We start from the raw sequence: 22,826 nt of genomic DNA, 5'->3' as shown, positions 1-22,826 counted from the left end.
GGTAAGGGTGAACAGTTAACTAGTCTGTTTTAAGTACCTTTCCACTGATTTCTTGTTGGCCTCTCCCCAACTCAATACTTCTTTTCCACCTCCTCCTTCTTTTTCCCTTTGAAAGATTTCAGTCCCAGGATCCAGATGCTGCCTCCATCTTTCTTTCCCTCTCTGGCTCCCTCTCTCTCCTCCCACCTCTCTGTCTCTTTGTCTGTCTCTCTCTTCTCTCCCTCTCCGATTTTCTCTCTTGCCCCTCCCCTATCTGTCTGTCTGATGTCTGTCTGTCTGTCTGTCTTTTCCCAGGCCAAAGAGGTCCGACTTCCTGGAAGGCTCCCTCAGCAATTGTGTGGGTAGCTAGAATTGACCCCCTGGGTCTTGCCTGTGGTTAGCCTGTCTGCTGCCTCCCTGCTCCTGGACACTGTTTCCCTTTGACTCACTTCTTCTTCTATCATCAGTTATGTCTACACTGGAACAGCAGGCATGTGGGGTTGAGAAGTAACCTTGGCCTGCTGCAAATTTCAAGTTATATCCAATTCTCAGATGGTCTCTGATCTCTGAGTAGACTCAGAGGATCTGTAGCCAATTCATCTCTTTTCCCACAAGTCTCTCATCTCTATTAGGACCTTGATTCCCAAAGGAACTATGGGAAAATGGAAAGTGCATCAAACTGGGAGTCAGAAGAACTCTGGGTTCTCTTTAGTCATGGCTCTTGCATGAACAAACCATGTGAAATCCCTTCTCAGGGTTTCAGTTTCCTTCTTTGTAAAAATGAGGGGCTGTAAGGTCCCTTACCTTCCCGATATTCAAAGATCCTAGGAGTTCTCAGGTGTTTCCTCATGAGGATTTGCCTTTGCATGCTAATGAAAAATTCATTCATCCATTTATTCATCTATCCATCCATATATCCATTCATTCAATCAAGCATTTCTGAAATATCTACCATGTGTTTCATAATGGTGCATTTAAACACATGAGAAGGCAGCATAATATGATGAATAGGACAACAGACTTGGGGTCAGGAAACCTTGACCCAGGAAACCTTGGAATCAATTCAGCCTCAGATTTTTAGTAGTTGTGTGACACTGACCAAAACACCTACCCTCTCTCAGTTTCCTCATCTGTATAAAAAACAAAAAAACAAAAAAAAAAAAACAGAGAAATAATATCTGCTTCAGGGTTCTTATGTAGATCAAATGAGATAATGTATGTATGTAAAGTGCTTTGTAAACCTTTGCTTTGCAAAATTAAGTACAATATAAATGTCAGTCTTAGCAGAAGAGGAGGAAGATGACCTGTGGACTGTGATAGTTTCAGGAGATAAAAACAAAATTCCTTTGCCCTACAGCAGGGATGAGATGAAAGTGGGATCTTTTAGTTCTCACTCTCTGGTTGTCACCAAATTATATAGTCCTCTAGGACACTTGGTTTCTCTTAGAAAGCAGAGCTGAATTTAATATAGTATGGATGTAAAATTTGTCTATAACTTTATGTATCTATGTATTTTTCTATATCTATATCTATCCTCCCCTTTCTCTCCCTCACACTGCGTGAGAATGAGAGCAAGAGCCAGAGATCTTTCTCCCTTTGATTCAACAAAGTATGGTCAAGGTCAAAAAACTTTTCTAGGGAATTCTGGGGAGTAATCCTCCACTATAGTCTTTGTACTCCAGTACTCCAGTACAAACCTATCAATCCCATCTGAGAATAAGCATTTAAAATGTAGATAATTATATATACATAAACATCCATGTATATATGTCATATGTATTATATATACATTTAATATGTACAGTTATTCTTACATTACAAAGGACATGAGAGGTTAATGAAAATAAAGATGGAATTTTTTCCCTATCCAAATTCATAGCATTCTAGTTCCTGCCTCTTCTTCCCAAACAGGAATGGGGAGGACTGGATATTTGAAAGGAACCTTTCCTACTTAGGAACAATGAATAGATGACATCTGTGAGCTCATATAGATACATGTGAGATATATATCACTTGCCATGTGGTCACTCCAACTATCTCCAATCTTTCCACCCAGTTTGGGAAAGAGGAACTCAAAAAGAGAGAAGTGGTATATATACATTGATGCTGTATCACAGTTCCCTTTTATTGTCCTGACTCAGTTTCCCTAATTGTCCTGCCTCAGTTTCCCTGGATTGTTCTGCCTCAGTTCCTAATTGTTCTGCTCAATCTTGCAACATCACCCTTCCCTCCTAATTATTATGATCCAGATAAGGGGAAAGACCCTCTTTCTTAGATATCATGACCCCAGCCTTTCCCTACTTATCAGAATATCCGGTGCCTACTCCAACCCTGTCAGAACTGGATTGATAGTCTTTTCCCACTTTCAGTGCTCTGACTCTGTCCCTGCCTCGGTCTATCCCATGCCTTGGGGTATATTTCATGGTAACCTCACATTCTCTGGCATAACATTGGGAGTATGAATGAAGGTAGAAAAAACCCCAGGAAAATAGCCATTCCCCTATTAGAAGGAAAGTTCTTTAATGACACAGGTTGTTTTTGCCCATCCTTTGCAACCTTGCTGTTATTCAGTCATTTTTCAGTCGTGTCCAACCCTTTGTGACCTCATTTGAGGTTTTTAAGTCAAAAATACTGCAGTGATTTGCCATGTCCTTTTCTAGCTTATTTTACAAATGAAAAAACTTTGGCTAATAGGGGTAAGTGCCTTGCCCAGGATCACATAGCATTTTGATTTTTCCTAAATGGATAGTAAGGACTCCACTCTTTTATATGATTATGGATCTCATTTAGGAGATTCTGCAACATTTTGAAATTTGTTGAAATCTGCACAATATTACCCATAAGGCAAGAATTTCGAAAGGACCTCACCAACTAGAGAGAATCCCTTTTCCACTTAGATTCTGCTGAACATCCTCTGTGATGGTAGTAAACATCTTTGTTTAATGTAAATTAAATTTGTTGAATGTAAATCTCTCAGTTTTATGTCTCACTTGACCTTTGTAATAAAACAAGGCTATTAAACAAATTAAAACAGTCTCATCTTTTTTAAGATGTATGTTTTTCCAGCAATGCTCAAAATGACTCCAAAGCAGGAAATAAACAATTTCTAAAGAATTAAAGTTTCAACAAAGTATCCAATGCAAGCCAAAAACTAGAAACAGTAGGTGTCCATCGATTGGAGAATAGGTGTGATGGTATATGTTAAGAAATAAAAATGAAGCTTTCAGAAAAAAAAGGAAAACATGTATGAAGGAACGAAGTAAATATACATTTATTTGATGCCTACTATGTGCTAGGCACTTTGCCAAGAACTTTACAAATATTGTCACATTTGATTCTCACAACAATTGTAGGAGATAAATTCTATTATTATCTCTATTTTACAGTTGAAAAAAAAATGAAAGACAGACAAAGATTAATTGATTTGCCAGGGTCTTATGTTTGTGCCTGAAGCCAAATTTGAACTCAGGTCCAGCACTCTATCCATTGTGTCATCTAGCAGCAATTGGTAACCATGCAATGACAAAAAGACCTAGAACAATGTCTCCATCGCAGTAGATGAATCTCCAGAGTAGATTTTAATGTCTGACAGTGAAATATTCATTGTTTTTATGTCCTTCATAGTTTCTTCATGATTAGAAATGGACATGGCATTCTGAATTTAGGCTTAGCATCCTGCTCTTTCCATAGCCTCAGAGTTAAGATTCCCTTTTTTGGGGGGAAAGTCAAGATTATGTAAATCTTGAGTTGGAAAAAGTTTATCCAAGAAGGAATAAAAAATGTTTACTTGTCCTCAGATTATTTTTTTTTTTTTTGCAAAGCAATTGAAGTTAAATGATTTGCCCAGGATTATACAACTAGGAAGTATTAAGTACACGAGAACAGATTTGAACTGATTTATTCCTGAAGTCTGGACTGGTGCTATATCCACTGTGCCATCTAGCTGCTCCAAAGTTTGTTTGTTTGTTTGTTTTGTTTTAGGAAAAATGTGACAATTGCTAAAGTTTTGTTTATTTTCTCTTTTTCATTTTTAAAGAAAAACATGATTTTCAAGGTCTATTCCAGTTCTAAAGTTCTATGATTCTCTGTAGAATGTCAAACAACAGCAATCAAGTGTTATTTCATGCATTCAGACTCAAGACTATATTTTCCCTATAGAATATGTTATCATGTATATAACATACCATATATAATATAAAATAGAATAGAGCAGATTTAAGATGAAGAATTTCTGTCCTGGAAGTTCTTGTCTGGATCTCTCCTTTGCTCCTATTTTATTCCTTTCGTTCCTTTTAAAAACTGATCCTTTCCCATTTATGGCTCTGGGTATCTGTCTATCTTCACAGTAGGATGAAAGCTCCTTGAGGGCAGGGGAATTTTCTTTTTTTTTCTTTGTATACTTATCATCTTATATAGTGTCTTCCACATTATTGATGCTTAATACATGTTTGCTGAATTGAATTGTGAGAAGATGTAGACTAAGAAGGCAGGATAGGAAGAAAAAGATAGATGGTCACAGGTATTTGAGGAAAACTTTCAAAATTCTTCTTCTTTCATTCCCCCACCCCCATCCAATATCTTGATTTGAGATGGTTTTTTCTTCATTGGTTTGCCCAGTTGCTACTTATCCAGATAATAATAGCTCACATTTTAATGGTCTTTAGGGGGATGGGGAAAGGGGGGAAGGAAAGCTAGACCTGGAGTCGTATTTTTTGAGAACTCCTGGTAGGGAAACTCCCTGTATCGATGAGGGTCAATGCCTGTTTTTTTTAAAGTATTGTCTCAGAGAATTGTTTTTTGTTTCACAGACTTCTTTGGATTTACGGCACAGTCTATGGACTTCTCAGAATAATGCTTTTAGATATGTAGGATAAAATGTAAGTATGATAAATATATATGATACAGTATATAAAAATAAAGGAAACCAATTATATTGAAATAAAAACTATTTTTTCCTCTCCATGTTCATGCTGCCTTCTCCCACTCCTGAAATTTCTATTGATAGACTCCAGGTTAAGAAGTCCTGATTTTGTGCTTTATAGTTTCAAAAAGCCTTTTTTGGACATAATAATTAGGGAATAACTGGATCATGTGGTTGCTCTAAACCCTGGATTCTTTGACAGCAACCCAGAAAATTTGGGTTCTCTCCGTTACATTTCTTAATCACTGATTGGATTTCCCCAGTCAAACTGAGAGCTGTTAAAGAACTTAACTTGAAAAGGCCAAGGTCTCTCACTGCATCCAGGGCCATCTCCAGTTGTCCTGGTCTATATCTGGTCACTGGACCCAGGTGGTTTTGGAGGAGAAAGTAATCTTGCACAGCCCTCCCCCACTCAAATTCATTTCACTTGCAAGTCTCAGCTTTGTGTTCCTGATGTCTTGGTTTTCTTCAAGAATGAAGGACAAACAATAACAACCTTAAAGCTCTTCCTTTCTTTAAGCTTCAGTTTTCTATTTGAAATAAGGGGTTCTATTAGAATAAGAGGAATTGTGGTATAGTAGAGGGCTGGCCTTAGAAGCCCAAAGATCTGGATTCTGGTGCTCTCCTCCCCTTCCCACCTATTATTCCCCTCTCCCCATCATATATTGGCTGTGCTGCCAATCAGTTAACCTCTTAGTGCCCTATGCAACTGTTTAAGCTGAAGAGAGCCAAAAGGAGCCTAAAGAGATCATCTGATCACTGGCATAGGAAACTTTCAATGAGGCTCTCTCTACCAAAGAAGGTCTATACTTTCTCTTCAGCTTAGTACCTCCATTTTATAGCTGAGGAAGTTGAAGCTCAGAAAAGTTAAATGGGTAGAATTTATAGAGCTCTTTAAAGTTTGCAAAACACCTTGCATTTCTTTAAATCAACAAGCAGCTAGTAAGCACCTACTATGTACCAGGCACTATGCTAAGTGCTAAGGGGGTACCACAATTCTTGCCCTCAACGAACTTAAAATCTAGTGCAGGCAAACAATTTTATATGAACAAGATATAGAAATGGGCAGGATGTATTAAAGATAATCTCAGAGGAAAAAAATACTAGATTTAATCCCCTTCTTGCAGAAGGTGAGATTTTGGCTCAGACTTGAAGGTAACCAGGGAAGCTGGAAGGTAATGAGAAGGGGGAATATTACAGGTATAGGGGACAAGTAGTGAAAATGCAAGAAGTTTATTTCATTTGATCCACACAACTCTGTTAAGTAGGTATATTATTATGTCCCTTTTACAGATAAGGAAAGTAGGTGAGTTTATGTAACTTGCCCAGGGTCACGTAACTAATAAATGTATGAGAAAGAGTTCAGGTCTTCTAAGTTTAATACCATAGTCATGCAGCTTCTGCCTCAGAAGTTATAGCAAATATTTGCCTATTTTACACAGAATAGTGATGGCTATTCCTGGATCTGGTTAGGTTTTCCATGGGACTGGGACATTGGAACATGTGACTGCCCAGTGAAGGCTAGGTGGGATACAGGATGGTGTGGAATGTATAAGACCCCCTTTGTTCTCTATCTCATAGAAATTCCATCTTTCTAATGAACTGGAAAGAGCAGGATCAGACTTTACCCAGAAAGAGCAGGAAACCCAAAGGGCTTAGAAGATTTGGTTTAAATTTGGGAGTCAGATCACCCTTCATCCAAACCAATTCACCTCATTTCTAGGTTTCACATTCACATTCACAGTTTCTGTCTTGTAATAATAACAGCCATGCACGTCAATGTTTTACCCAAATGGAGTCCATTTTTCTTGCCCCTTCTGCTGCTTGGAGCCAGCTGGGCATGACCCATGACTGGAAGAGAGAATGACTCTAAGTACCTCTCTTGCTCCCCCTTACCCCTGTCCCAGCCCTGACACAATAACAAACAGCTCTCCAAAAAGCACTTAAATTTATGAACTGTTTATAAATTTAGAGACATTGATTTATGACCCTTGGCTCGACCTGACATCAGGCTCTTAGGGTATTTTTTTAGGGTTTTTTTTCTTTTTAAAGTGTTAATGTTACAGTTCACATTTTCAATATATCCACATACTAGAAACTAACTTGAGGACAGCTCAGTGACCTTAGCCAAGGAGTCTCTCAGTGACCCATGGGTATGAATCCAAATTTGATTTACCGAATGACTTGAGGTAGGGAGAAGAGAGGAAGAAGTGGCTACTGGAAGTTTTAGAAAGATGTACATCTGAAGGAAGGGTTCTCTGGTCAAAGAAAGATCAGTAAACTTGGAATGGGAAAAGACCATTCACTCCCAATCCTTCCTTTTGTAAGTAAGAATACTGAAGCGCAAATAAAGTGACTTGTACAAGGTCACCTATCTAGTAGTTATGTGCTATTTCAAATAATTCTCTACACAATTCAGTTTAAAAATTTTTTTCTCTCAGAGATACCTTGTAAACTCAGCAAGTGGGACCCAATTTTCTTTATATCCACATGAATAATTCCTGGGAAGGTTGATGTAAGAAGAGAAGATAGAAAAGAGAAACTATATTTTTATAAAGACACCTCACCAAAATCAATCAATCAAATACTTATTAAGCACTTGTAGACAAGTTATATACTTGTGCGGTGACTACTGGGAGAGCCCATGAGCCTAGAGTCAGGAAGAACTGACTGAGTTCAAATGCAATTTTGTGACTTGGGGCAAATAATTTTATTTGTTTATCTCACTTTTATCTATTGTAAAATGAAGATAATTATAGCAACTACCTTCCAATATTATTGCAAGGATCAAATGAGATAATATTTGTAAAAAACACAGCACAATGTGTGACACATAATAAGTGCTGTATAAATTCTTATTTTCCTCCTTATTAAAAGCTATAATTTGTTTCCATTTAAATAAATGATTTATTTCCCAGTACCTTATTCTTAATTTTACTGCTTTCCTTCAGTACTTCGCAAAGAATCTGGCATTAGTTGACTTCAGGTATAGTATCAGTCCTTTAATAAAGTCTGTGAAATTTCCCATTACTTCATTACTATATGGAAATTAGATCAAGAATATTTTATGATGATAACAGCTCTTTTATATGGCACTTTAAGATTCAGAGAGGATTTTCCTAACAATAACACTTTGAGGTTTATTGAATAGTTATATTTGTACCCATTTTATGGATTCAGACTGGTAGTAGGTAGCATTAGATTGAATCCATTTCATCTTTTAGTAATTTGGGCAGTTCGTTTTTTTTTTTTTTTAAAGCATGTTTTTGCTGTAAATCCTCTAGGAAACAGAGTGGAGATGAGAGACAAATTTTCAGGAAAGGGAAAGGGAGAGGCGGAACAACCTCCCATGAAGCATTTTTGATTAGAAAACCTGTAGAAGCCCGTAGTGACACTTTTGGCCACTAGATGGTACTTGCACATCAGTAAAGTAGAAAAGTTGTCAGGGTTCTATTTGGCTATTTTAAAGGGTGGGGCAAGGATTGGTATTTTAATTTGGGAGAGAAAAGAATGAGGGGGTGTTTTTAAGGGCATTGTTAAGTTGCAGGTGGGTGGAATGTTAAGTTAAATGGGAACTGCCTGAATGACAAGGTAACTAAAGGTGGTTCCTACCCTTACTTGGTCTATGGCAAAGGCATAGTATAGAGATTATGGGGATTCAAAGTATGATGGAGAGCATGTGATTGGAGAAAGCTTCTTATCTTTCAAGAACAAGATGCTGAAAAGAAGACTAGGTAGCTTTCAGGAGTTCTCTCTAAAATACAATATTGTCCCAGGCAAACAGACAGCTTCCACAAGCCAGTTGGCTAAATACTTCAGTGTAAACCTTGGGCAATGTAGCAATACCTCACAATGTCTCAGCACACAGTAGACACCACAGGTTTACCACCAGATAAGCTTCTAGAACCCTATAGCCTCCAACAGCGACAGTCACCTTTTATCTCACCCTCTCAGCACAGGACCAGACACAAGGATCTCCTGTGGACTTCAGGGCAAAATCAGCACAGTACCAGGTAAACAGACAGGGCCTGCAGCCACTGGCACAAAAAGTCACAGAAAGGCCCCTTTAATTGTGGGGGCAGAGCTCGAATCTATTTATTTAATTTTTTAGTCATTTAGTCACTCATTCATTCATTCATTTTTAAAATAAAGCTTTTTATTTTCAAAACACATGCTAGTTTTCAACATTCATCCTGTAAAACTTTGTGTTCCAAATTTTTTTCTCTCTTCCTTCTCCTCACCCCTCCCTTAAACAGCAAGTAATCTAATAAATGTTAAATGTGTGCAATTCTTCTATATATATTTCCACAATGATCATGCTGCACAAGAAAAACCAGATCAAAAAGGGAAAAAAAATGAGAAAGAAAACAAAATGAAAGCAAATAGCAACAACAAAAGTGAAAATACTGTGTAGAATTTCCCACACTCCTCTCTCAGGTGCAGTTGGCTTTCTCCATCACAAGGTCATTGGAACTGTCCTGAATCACCTCCTTGTTGACAAGAGCAATCTCCATCAGAATTGATTATTATATAATCTTGTTGTTGCTGTATACAATTTTCTCTTAGTTCTACTCATTTCACTTAACATCAGTTCATGTAAGTTTCTCCAGACCTCTCTGAAATCATCCTGCTGATGATATTCCAATAATAACATTCCATTATATTTATATATCATAACTTGTTCAGCCATTCTCCAGCTGATGGGCACTCAGTTTATAGCTCCTTGCCACTAAAAAAAAGAGCTGCAACAAACATTTTTGTACGTCCTTTCCCCTTTTTTTTATGATTTCTTTATGATCTTACGATCATTAGGATCATTTATGGATCCTAGGGTGTAGATCAAAAGGTACATTCAGTTTAATACCCTTTTGAGCATAGTTCCATATTGCAGAGCTCAAATTTAAAAGAAAGGAAAATGTCCAAAAAGAAAAACCCAAACCCAACAACAAAAAAAGATGAACATAAAACAACTAAAATACAATATTGTAGTGACATCTTCCTCAGAGATGTGTAATCTGTTTTTCTTATTCCCAAATTGGCTTGGTTTCTGATCTTTTTTCCTTCCCAATTCTTCCTTCTTTCACTGCTATATAGGAATTGAAAGTCATAGCAAGTAGCCTTGCAAGAGTGGAAAGGATCCTAGATGTAGTGTTTGAAGACCTGAGTTTGAAATCTGGATCTGCCACTTAAACCAATCACCAAACATTTATTAAATACCCAAGTATGAGGGTACTAAGCTAAGGCTGCAGATAACAAATACAAAGACTGAAACAATTCCTACTTGGAATAAGCTGACATTCTAACAGGAACGACAATAAGTATATGTAAAAACATCAACAGCATAAATATAAAATTTATAAATGCAAATACATAGAAAATAGTCTGGGAAGAAAGATACTAGTCAATAACAAGAGGGTATCAGGAAGGGCTTTAAGAAAAAGACGGCATTTGAACAACACCTTAAAACAAGAAGGGCAAATGAGAAGTAGGAAGGAGTGATTCTAGGCACAGGAGGCACACCATACAGGTATTTAGTGTAGCTATTTTTCAGTCATGTCAGACTCTTTGAAAACCCATTTGGGTTTTTTTTGGCAGAGATATTGTAGTGGTTTACCATTTCCTTCTCCAGATCATTCACAGGTGAGGAAACTGAGGCAAGATTTGCCCAGGGTCACACAGCTAGTGTCTGAGGTCAGATTTGAACTCAGGAAGATGAATCCTCCTGACTCCAAGACTGGCACTCTATCCCCTGCAGTGCCACCTAGCTTCCCCTAATTAAAGGTGTACAAAGAACAGAGACTAAATTGCTGTGTATGGGAGAAGGACTAAGGTCCAATGAACATGAAAAGCTACATTGGGACCAGATTGCATAGGAGTTTAAAATATAAAGAGAGGAATTTATATTTTATCCTAGAGGCAATAAGAAAGCAATGAAATTGGAGCCACATGGTCAGATATAAATATTAAATAACTATGAACTTTGGCAAATTTAAAACATTTTAAAATTTGATTTATTTCTTTTTTTTAAGACTGGCTCTCTCTCTTTCTCTCTCTCTCTCTCTCTCTCTCTCTCTCTCTCTCTCTCTCTCTCTCTCTGTGTGTGTGTGTGTCTGTCTCTGTCTCTCTCTCTCTCTCTCTGTCTGTCTTGTCTGTCTCTATGTCTGTCTTTGTCTCTGTCTTTTTCTGGTTAGCTATGTGGCATAATGGATAGAGCACTAGGCCTGAATACCTGAGTTCAAATATGGCCTCAGACACTAGCTGTGTGACCCTGGACAGATCATTTAACCCTAATTGCCTCAAAAAAAATCAACCAGGCTCAGCCTTAGTTGAGATTATACATGCATGAGCCACTTTGGCTGGTCTTTGCTAAATTACCTAACCTCTGGCTCTCATTTGCCTTCTCTGTAAAATAAGGAAAATGGACAAGATGACATCTGAGGATCCTTCCAAGTCTAAATTTATGATCCTATGACATTTTCTGCATGCCATCACACCCTGGGTTTAGTGATTGAGCCATAGGGATGACAATGTCAGAGCTGAAAGGAATCTTGGGAGTCATCAAGTTCTCAGTTTAAAAAGAAAAAACAGAGGAGAGAGGATGATTTGCCCAAGAACACCCAGATAGGAATTAATAGAACTTGTATTATAACCTAGGTCTTGTAGTAAAAAGAGCTCTGTATTTGGAGTTCCAGAATCTTAGTCTGAATCCTAGTTTTGCTAATCACTTCCTTTCTTTGGGACCTCATGTTTTTCTTTATAAAAAGGATGGTAAATCTCATTTCAAATATTTCTTGCTGTTCTAAGTCTTATAAAATAGGACTTTTCTAATAGTCACCCTTGTCCCTTCCTCCTTACTGTTTCAAATCTGATATTTACCCCAGATCTTTTAGCAGTCCCTTTCTATTTCAACAAATTCTCCTCTCATCCCATCTTCCCCTGCCCCAACCATTGCTTTGGAACTGGCCCAGGTATTTCTGGCCTTGATTTATCCATATAGTAGTCATTTAATAAGCACAATTATATGTTAGACATTGGGGAGACAAAAACAAAAATGAAAAGGCTTGTCCTGAAAGAGTCTGCATTCTCCTGTGTGACAGATTGAATTTCTAATTCATTAAATGAGATTTTAGGTCAAGTGACCTGACACAATCATTTTAGTCTTCATTTGAACTGGATATCAACCATTAATTGGTCAACTAATAGGAGGTTAGTATTAAGTGCATCCTACACCAAGCACTATGTGCTCAGTTTTAGAAATACAGAAACAAAATCCTTCTTCCTTCAAGAACTTTACATTCTGAATTGAACCAGCTACACCCAACAAAAGAATTCTGGGAAATGAGTATGAACCACTACATAGAATTCCCAATCTATTTTTGTCCGCCTGCATTTTTGATTTCCTTCACAGGTTAATTGTACATTATTTCAAAGTCTGATTCTTTTTGTGCAGCAAAATAACTGTTTGGACGTGTATACATATATTGTATTTGACTTATACTTTAACATATTTAACATGTATGGATCAACATGCCATCTGGGGGAGGGAATGGGGGAAAGTAGGGGAAAAAATTGGAACAAAAGGTTTCGCAATTGTCAATGCTGAAAAATTATCCATGTATATAACTTGTAAATAAAAAGCTACAATAAAAAAATGCTATCCATACCCAGAAAAATAAATAATGACATCTGAAAGAAAATAAAAAGAAGTTTTCATTCTATCTGGGGCAAGTCCTGTTAAGGTCATTAAATGGGAAAGGAAGCACCATTTGGAGTGCCTCTTTTATGCCACCTTTCTCTGCCATATCTACCCATATATGATTCCAATTCCCATAGAGAAAGCTGAGAATAGAAGACTCCCCAATTTTGTGTTGTTTGACAAAGAATATCAGTCACCTGATGCCCATGATTTTCACTCTGAAGATTCAATTTTCCTCCAAGTTTTTATCATTTATATCCCAATGCAAAAAAAAAAAAGTCCTATTCTCATTCCCCCTATAGAGAATAGACTCACTCAGGTGTCTAACTATGGACACAAAAGAAGGAAGATTGGCAGAGAGGGAGATATGGGGCCAAGTCATGGAAATGTTCATTTAAAGTCAATTGCCATAAATTTTTTCTAATTGAAATCACTCAATTGATTTTTACTTATGTATCTGTTATGAACTCATGTTGAACTCATATGCATGTGTGATTTTAAATGGGATATTGAAAGGTACAAAGTCATATCACCACCTTATAGCTTGGAAAAATCTGAATTCGATAAACAAAGCTAGCTTTGAGTTGCAGGGGAGAAACATACATACATGCATATTTACATGAGCCAGTTCCATGAACTTCTCCTTGTCTTGGTTGTGTAGGGAATTGTCTGTGTTCTCCACACAATGCAATTTTGTCAGATTCCTTCATTCTCTTTCTCTTATTAATTTTATTTTTAACATTTCTTAAAAAATAAAAACCCAAACCACTCGCTGCACCCCTGCGTGGTCCTCATCTGCCAGGTGTAGCCAGCGGCAGATTTTTACAGCTGAATTACTTACGCAGAAAAATAAGGGATGCATAATGAGGACATTGAGAAGCACCTATCTCAAGCACTATGGAAACGGCTGGTATAATAACATCCCCAGAGTGCGTAGTAGCAACAGCAGCAGCAGAAATCATTGAAGGAGTCCTTACTCAGCATGAGGAATTATATATATCTTGGAAATCTTTCATGAATCTAAACATTATTGCTAAGAAAGGAATAAACAGTTGGAACTGCTGGGGCTATTCATACAGGACTCACATGCTGTGGAATACACAATTTCTTCTCTCAAGACTGAAGTGAAATATTCCAGACATAACTTGAGTAGAGGGGTACAGGCGGAAAGTTAACAGAAGTCACAGGAAACTTTTTTTTTTTTTACTCAAGAAGTGTTCGCGTGGCAGGGGGATGGATGGCGGGCTGAACTTTCCAAGCATTGATTTCATCCAAGGAAGTATTTTATGAACATTTCCTTACTTCTTATGAGATCATTTTGACTTTATAGCTCATTAGGCATAATAGGCTACTGAGTCATATCAATCATAGGTCATCTGAGAAGAACAGGGATAGCTGAAGTCAAGTCAGCTAGTTCAATTCATACCTAAATAGCGATGTCCTCTACAACATCCCTGGCAAATCTCCACTAGAAGCACCCCCTGAGATGGGGAGCTCACTATTTTATGAGGTATTCCATTCTACCTTTGGACTGCTCTAATTATTACAAAGTTAATTAAGCATTTAAAAAATATACTTCTCTGTACATTCATCCTTTCCTGCCCTCTGGAACCAAGTAAAATTAATCTAATCCCATGTTCCACAAAAAAGCCATTCCAAAACTTAAAGACACTATGCTCAGTCCCAGAGTCTTCTATTTTCCACATTAAGTATCCCTAATTACTTGAATCAATCCTAGAATCCAGATTTTTAAGTCTTAGTATCCTCATAGGCTTTCTTAAGAAGCTCTCTATTTCGTCAATGCCCTTTCTTACAAAGTGGCACCCAGAAAAAAACCCACTGTATTCTAGCAGGGTTCTGAACACAGCTGGAGATCATACAATAACACCCCATTTATTTGAAAAATGGATTTCACACAACCTCAACCATCCAGAGCCAAGGAGCAAGAACTAAATGGAAAAGACATTTCAGCCCCTGAAATGACCACCAAAAAGCAAGTTTCCTAAACTGCTGCCACTTTACTCCATAAGAAATTTTTTTTAAGATTTCATTTGGAGTTAAGAAACCTTTAATTTACATGTATTTATAACAAGCCTGATTTTCCTATTTCTGGACCACATCAGATTTGAAATGGAATCTTAGGGGAAAAAATTACAGTATATAATGAGAAACAATACTGGATTTAAACTCAAAGACCTGGGTTCAAATCTCATCTCTATCATTTACAATGGAATGATGTTAGTTTAGTCACTAAAACCTCTCTACTTCATTTTTATCAGTTGCTTGTACTGGATGGTTATTTGGTTCCTGTATGGTCCCTTTCAGATCCAAATCTATGATTCCATGATCTAATTAAAGAACTGTAAGAGACAGACATAATGAAGGTTTTCTAGATTACTTAAGACAAGATTCACAGATGATATATGGTTGAAGGACAGAAAAATAGTCCCGACCTGGAACAGAAGAAGAAGGTGGTGAAGGAAGGAAGAGAAGGAGGGCAAACATAACAAGAAATCAGGAAAACATAACAAGAATACCAGAGCATCTACAGAAAACTAAATCTCAAGAATCTAAGATGATTAGGGAAGCCATTTTTAGAGCATTGATTCAGAATGATAAATTAAATCTATAATTGACTAAGAAGAAAACTTCAGGAAACTCCAGGGAGTTGACCATTTGTCTGAATAACCTATTTCCCCAAAGTCTCAATCCTTTAACATCCCAATATAACAAGTTGCCACTATGGTCAAGGATAATGTCCATCATGCTCCCTTGTGATAGGATAAATGTATATCCTACCATATAGGTTGGTCTAACTTTTCCTATTCCATGTAAACTAGATTGGTTTTTCCTTAAAAAAAATATTGAAACTCTCCTTGAGTTTAATTGGCTCAGGTCACTAAAGCTCAAATCATTGACATTGCTTCCAGGGCTGGAATATCTAAAAACTGATGTAGGAGGAACAATGAATGAATTCTTCCCCTATACTCTTTACCAGCAGACAGCTATAGCTAACAGAAGTGGGGGAGTTACATCCAACTGAATCAGTGCTAGATCTTTGTGAAAATCCTTTCCATGTTCTGGATAAGCAAAAGCCCAATTATTGACTGTTAGATGGTCTATGAATGTCTCATCTGCTTATAATGTCAACCCTAAATCAGCAGACTAACTTGAATCAGTCCTGACCTGCAAAACCCTTTTTGTTGCAGCCAAGCTGTGAAAGTGTGGAATCATACAGAAGCAATAGCTGACAGCCCAGCAATGAGGAAAGATGCTTTAAAAACTATTGAATTACAGCCCAGCACAGTGATTGTTGGTAATAGCTGGCTTTATATGCATTACTCCCTTACATGCTCCTAATATCTCTGAGGGATAAATAATACACATTTCATTCCCATTTTGCAGGTGAGAAATTGAACTTCAGAGAAGTTAGTTGGTTTGTCAGAGGGAGGAATTGAAATCAAATCCCTTTTAGATTTTTAAGTCTGTCCTTCTTTCTACTACAGTTCAGAAGTTGTTAACCTGATATCCGTGAACTTAAAAAATACTTTAATAATTTTATTTCAATATAATTGTTTTCCTTGAAAATCTTAATGGATTTTCTTTTCTGCATCTATTCTTATTATGAGAAATTTATTCTAAAAAAATATTCTAAGAAATAGACTTCACTAGAGTGCCAAAGGATCTAAGATATAAAAATAAGTGAAAAAACACCACTTCATAATTCCATATTGTCTTCTCCATGATACCCCAGAGGCACTGAGAATGGATTTAATTACATCCTGCAATCTTTTTTTCTTGAATGATTTCAAATTGCTTTCAAAATGATTAGACTCAATTCATAGCTTTACTGTGCCTATCTTCCCATAGACTCTTCAACATTGACTTGTTCCTTCCCCTCATCCCCTCTCTCTTTTTTTTGTTACCTTTTGAATATATACAGGGACACAAAACTTCAGTTATTTTCGTTTGCATTTATATTAGTGGTTTATAGCTTATTTTCAAGTAGTCATTTATAGTTTATAATTCTTATACTTTACTGGTTAAGTCCTTTGACTATTTCTTTTTTTAATGAATGATACTTGGTGTTATAATAATACCTAACATTTATACAGCATTTTAAGATTTACAAAAAATTTAAGTGTGTGCGTATATATATATATATATATATATAATACATATTATATATATATATATGTGTGTGTGTGTGTGTGTGTGTGTGTGTGTGTGTGTGTGTGTGATGTGATCCTCACAAGAACTTAAGGAAGTAGGTACTACTATTCCAATTTTACAGATGAGGAAACAGGCTAAGAAAATTAATGTTCTAATACTATATTACCGTGTCAATTCTTTATAAACCAGACTTTTTGCTAGTTACATTTGAAGCAAGTCTTTTTTCCATTCTGTAGTTTCTCTTATTCTTTCATCAATTTTATTTGTACAAAAGCTTTTTCAATTTCACATAATAGAAATGATCTGTTTTGTCTCTTATGGTTTCTTCTATCCCCTATTTGGTTAAGAATTCTCCCTCCAGCCAAAGTGGTGAAAGTTACCTCCTCTTATTCTCTCCTAATTTTTTCATGATGTGACCTTTTATATTCAGGACATGTATCCATTTATTTTGAGCTTATTCTGTTTAAGAAGTCAGACATGTGCATAATACTTTTTAGAAAGATTTCCATCAAAAATGGTTAAAGTAAAAGAAATTTTGGCACTTAGATAAGTAAGTTTCAGTATTGGGAAAATTCCCAAATAATACTAGTAAATGAGGTGCTGTCCTCTCGTGTTATAAACCAAAGTAATGGAAATGGACTCAGGCAAATGACTTTGCCAAGATCATTAACAAAAGAAGAAAGAGAGAGATTTAAGCCCAGAATTCCATTTCATAACTGAAACTTTGGTGTCAATCTTTTTCCTCTACTCCACAGGGTTATATGGGACCTGCAGAGGTAAACTTATGCCCTTAGTGGGGAGACATTCTAATGGGGAGACAACATGTAAATAGGGACATAAAAAAGTAACCTTAGAGAAGAAGATTCTAACTACTAGAGAGACTAGGAAAAATTTCTTGCAGAAATTTTAAGAGATGTGAGGAGGGAGAACATTCTGGGCATGGGGGGATAGCTAATACAAAGGCACAGACAGGAGATGGATTGTTTTCCATAAGGAACAAAAAGTAGGCAGGCTGGATCATGGATTGCTTGAAGGTGAGTAGGAATGAGACTGTAACTGTAAGGAGAGACAGTTTAGCATGAGCTTTAAATGCCAAAACAAAGGATTTATATTTGATGCTGGAGGTAATAGGGAGTTGTGAAGTTCATGGAGCAGGGGTAAGGAGCTAATAACCTAAGGAAATGTAACTACATTTTAGGAAAATACTTTTGGCAGTTGGGGTTTATACACTGATTGGATAGGTGAGTGTAGGTGATATAGAAACAAAATATGTTAACAAAGCATTTTTGAGTATATGAAATCTTTTTTTTTTCTGATGACCATTTTGTGGAACTGTTAGTAGCAGGGGTGGTCTTTTCACTTTACAATTGAGGAAACTTGAGAACCCAAGAGTAAAGTCACCTGCCTAGGATCACACAGTAGCATCTGGGCCAGGACATTCCAAGGCTTTGCAATACACCTCATCAGCTCCCAGTACTTTTCACCTTACCCAAACAACTTTTTTTAAACAGTTTTTTTAAATCACAGAATAGACAGATGCTTATTTGGTATGATCAAAGGAAAACAGCAAGGTGTCATCCCAGGAGATAGACTTTGATACTTGCAATCACTAGGTCTTGTTAATTCTATCTTTACAATCTCTGTCTCTCTGTCTCTGTCTCTCTGTCTCTCTGTCTCTCTGTCTCTCTCTCTCTCTCTCTCTCTCTCTCTCTCTCTCTTCCTCCCTCTCAGTCTGTCACTGTCTGAATCTGTCTCTCTTTGTCTCTCTCTCTCTGTGTCTTTGTTTCTCTCTGTCTCTCTCCTCTGTTCTCTCTTCTTTACCTTTATTTCTCCTCTCTTCTCTAATCTTTCTCTTTATAATTTCTCTTTCTTTCTGTGTGTCTTTTCTCTTTCACTCTTTCTAATCTCTTTTAATTTCTCTCATATTTCTCTCGGTCTCTTTAATCTCTGTCTCTCTGTCTCTGATTCTCTCTGACTCTCTTTGTCCTTTCTGTTCTATCATCTTATCTTTCTTTGTCCTGTCTCTTATTTTCTTTCTCATCTCTTTTCCCTTTGTTTTTATTCACCTAGTCACCACTCTACCACACAATAAAATACCAAATTATATACCATCCTATATTTTCCTTTACCTATGTGATACATGTAGGACTTTTTATTAACAGACAGAAGGAAACTTAGAAGTTCTGAATTTGCAGCTGAGAAAAGGTGCTTACCCCAAGGTCTCACAAGCAAGATTTAAACTAGGTCTTCTGACTGTAAATCCATCATACTTTCCATGGCACCACACTATGCGTATCTAGTTACCTCAATCTGACTAGAGCATAAGCTCCCTGAGGGCAGGAACCATGCTTCATATACCTTCTGTGAATGTCTTACAGCAATTTGCTCAGTATAGAGAAATAGAAAATTAACACTTTTTATTAATTGTATAGATTTGATATCCATAGTTTAGAATACTATGTTGGGTTTACTGGGATCCAAAGTGTCCTGGATATGCATCTAGGTATAGATATATCTATATATCTACACACACATATGAAGATAAATATGTTATATATGTGCATATGTAGGTGTCTATCTGTCTATCTGTACTCTATCTATCTATCTATCTATCTATTTATATCTATGCTGAATCTGGAGTCAAACTAAGCCAGAATGGGAGAGAAAATAAAGCATGGGTGGAGGATGTTGGACATTAAATAGAACACTCTACTCTCCATCCGAGTTTTATTATGGGCTGGTAGATGGCACAGTGGATAGTGTGTACCAGGCTTGGAATCAAGAAGACTCATCTTCCTGAGTTCAAATCTGGCCTCAGATGACTAAATTTATGATCTTAAGCAAGTCACTTCACCCTGTTAACCTCAGTTTTCTCATCTGTAAAATGAGCCAGATAAGGAAGGTGCAAACTGGTGCAGTATGTTTGCCAAGAAAACCCCAAATGGGGTCATGAAGAGTCAGATGTGCCTGAAAAATGACCAAACAACAACATGAATTCTTAATCATAGGGCATAGATTTTGAGCAAAAGGAATTTTAAACACTATTTTGTTTAACTGCCTCATTTTACTGATGAAGAAACTGAAGTCAGAGAAGGGACATGACTTCCCAAGTTCACACAAGTGATTTATTGCTAAGCCAGGATTTGAACTCTGGTCTCTTTCCACTCTAAATGGCCCATTATTTCCACTATATTACATTCCTCTTTTTAAAAATCAATAACCAATGGTAAAATAAATCTTAAAAATTAAGTAGGAAGCAAGCAGGTCTTGGCCATTATTTGACAAGGCTAAAATAGATTTTTAATATCTAGATTCTGCCTTGGCAGATTATTTCTTGGATCAAGGAGCAGATTTTTTGGGTCTCTGACAGCAGTAAAAAAGATTCAGGTAAAAGAAGTCCAGCAAGTTCTCAAAATACTTAAGTCCTGAGTTAATGCTGTTATGATAAAGACAAACCTTGCCTCCCTCACTCCCTTCTTTCCTGTTACTGAAAGGATCAAGGGCTCATTGAAAAGCATCTCTGGCAAACTTTTATGTGGAAATGGACAAAATGCACACTCGAGCATACTTTTGCAGGACATTTCCTTTGGGGAGGAAGAAACAATGCTTTTGTATGGAGATTTCTCATGTTTAATTTCCTTTCCTGTTATATTAGATGTCAGAAGAAGACTTTCCCATACTGACAGACCTCCAGGACAGTCTCTTGTGTATTACATCATAAAATCTCATGCAAACGAAAGGGGGAAGACTCTGTTGTCAGGTGGTTAGAGCTGAGGAGAAGATGCCAAGATTCTGAGGTCAGATTCCTAATTCATGGGGTAACCTCGACTCCTCAAGGGAGGATGTTACAACCAATTCCTCTTTGTAACCTCAAAAGCTTGTATGGTGTCCTGCAAAAAGTAGGTGCTTAATAAATGCTTACTGATGATACATCAACACTTAGAATCAACACTTCAGTTCTACAGGGAACCTTAGAAATTATCTGGTCAAAGCCAGATGAAACAAATGACATAATTTTCCTACTGGTGTTCCCTCTACTAGAACAAATTACAGGTTCATCCACAACTTAGTTTACATAAGGCTTTTTGATCAGCCTTCTCCCCACCCTACCCCCAAAATCTGTCACCTATTTCTTCTAGTAATGATACTCTTCCACACTTACTAAAGTAGTATTAAGCACCTAATATAAACTAGATACTGTGCTAAATACTGGAGGTTCAGCTATATTTTCATTGGTGGATCCCTGTAATGAGTTTATTCTTTATTCTTTTATGCTATAATTATTTAAATTATGATAATAAGTTCCAGCCCAATGGAAATAAGCAGTGTAAATTTGAACAATGCTCTCACTTAAGAAAGGTTTGTTATTTTTACTAATTAATACCTAACTATAAAAAAATAAACTATTCCCTGCCCTCAATGAACTTATAGTCTAAAGGGGGGAGACGTCATGTAGACAACTAGATACAATCAAAATAGAGATAAGGTAAATTGGGGATAATCTTAGAGGGAAGATATTAAAATTAAGGAGGACTGGAAAGGGCTTCTTGCAGAAGGTAGAACTGTAGTTAAGATTCAGAGGAAGTCGAGATAATCAAAAGGCAGAGATGAAGAAGAGAATTCCAGATATGGTGGACAGCCAGTGAAAATGCTGGAAATTTAGCTAAACTGGTAACTTGATAATAAGAACATAGCCCCTGTACAAACAAAACTAATGCAAACAAAATTGGAAGGGAAGCAACAAACTGAGAAACAATTTTACAGTTAAAGGTTCTGATAAAGGCCTCATTTCTAAAATATATAGAGAATTGACTTTAATTTATAAGAAACCAAGCCATTCTCCAATTGATAAATGGTCAAAGGATATGAACAGACAATTTTCAGATGATGAAATTGAAACTATTACCACTCATATGAAAGAGTGTTCCAAATCACTATTGATCAGAGAAATGCAAATTAAGACAACTCTGAGATACCACTACACACCTATCAGATTGGCTAAGACAGGAAAAAATAATGATCAATGTTGGAGGGGATGCAGGAAAATTGGGACACTGATGCATTGTTGGTGGAATTGTGAACGGATCCAACCATTCTGGAGAGCAATTTGGAACTATGCTCAAAAAGTTATCAAACTGTGCATGCCCTTTGATCCAGCAGTGTTACTACTGGGCTTATACCACAAAGAAATGCTAAAGAAGGGAAAGGGACCTGTATGTGCCAAAATCTTTGTGGCAGCCCTCTTTGTAGTGGCTAGAAACTGGAAACTGAATGGATGTCCAACAATTGGAGAATGGTTGGGTAAATTGTGGTATATGAATGTTATGGAATATTATTGTTCTGTAAGAAATGACGAACAGAATGATTTCAGAGAGGCCTGGGAAGATTTACATGAACTGATGCTAAGTGAAATGAGTAGAATCAGGAGATCATTATATACCTCAAAGACGATACGGTATGAGGATGTGTTCTGATGGAAGTGGATTTCTTCAACAAAGAGAAGATCTAACTCAGTTTCAATTGATCAATGATGGACAGAAGCAGCTACACCCAGAGAAGGAACACTGGGAAATGAATGTGGACTACTTGGCATTTTTGTTTTTCTTCCCAGGTTATTTTTACCTTCTGAATCTGATTGTTCTTGTGCACCAAGAGAACTGTATGGATCAGCACACATATATTGTATCTAGGATATACTGTGACGTATTTAATATGTATAAGACTAGGGAAGGGGGTGGAGGGAGGGAAGGGAAAAGTCGGAACAGAAGTGAGTGCAAGGGATAATGTTGTAAAAAGTTCCATGTATATGTTCTGTCAATAAAAAGTTATAATAATAATAAAAATAAAAAGAACATAGCCCCAAACCCAAGAATCTCAGATCACTAGCCTTGTTTCCACCTTAGTTGACAGGAATCATTGAGGTAAGAAATCTCTTATGGAGAAGGGGCCCACATTGTTCACCACACAGAGTGCCACTAACTGGTAAGTATGCTTGAGAGCCTTGGGAGTGACAGCACCCTCTAAACTACTGGTCTTGCCTCCAGTCCAATTCCTATA

The sequence above is a fragment of the Sarcophilus harrisii genome, chromosome 4 (genome assembly GCF_902635505.1).
Source record: "Sarcophilus harrisii chromosome 4, mSarHar1.11, whole genome shotgun sequence".
NCBI lineage: Eukaryota > Metazoa > Chordata > Mammalia > Dasyuromorphia > Dasyuridae > Sarcophilus > Sarcophilus harrisii.
This window is presented reverse-complemented; position numbering follows the sequence as displayed.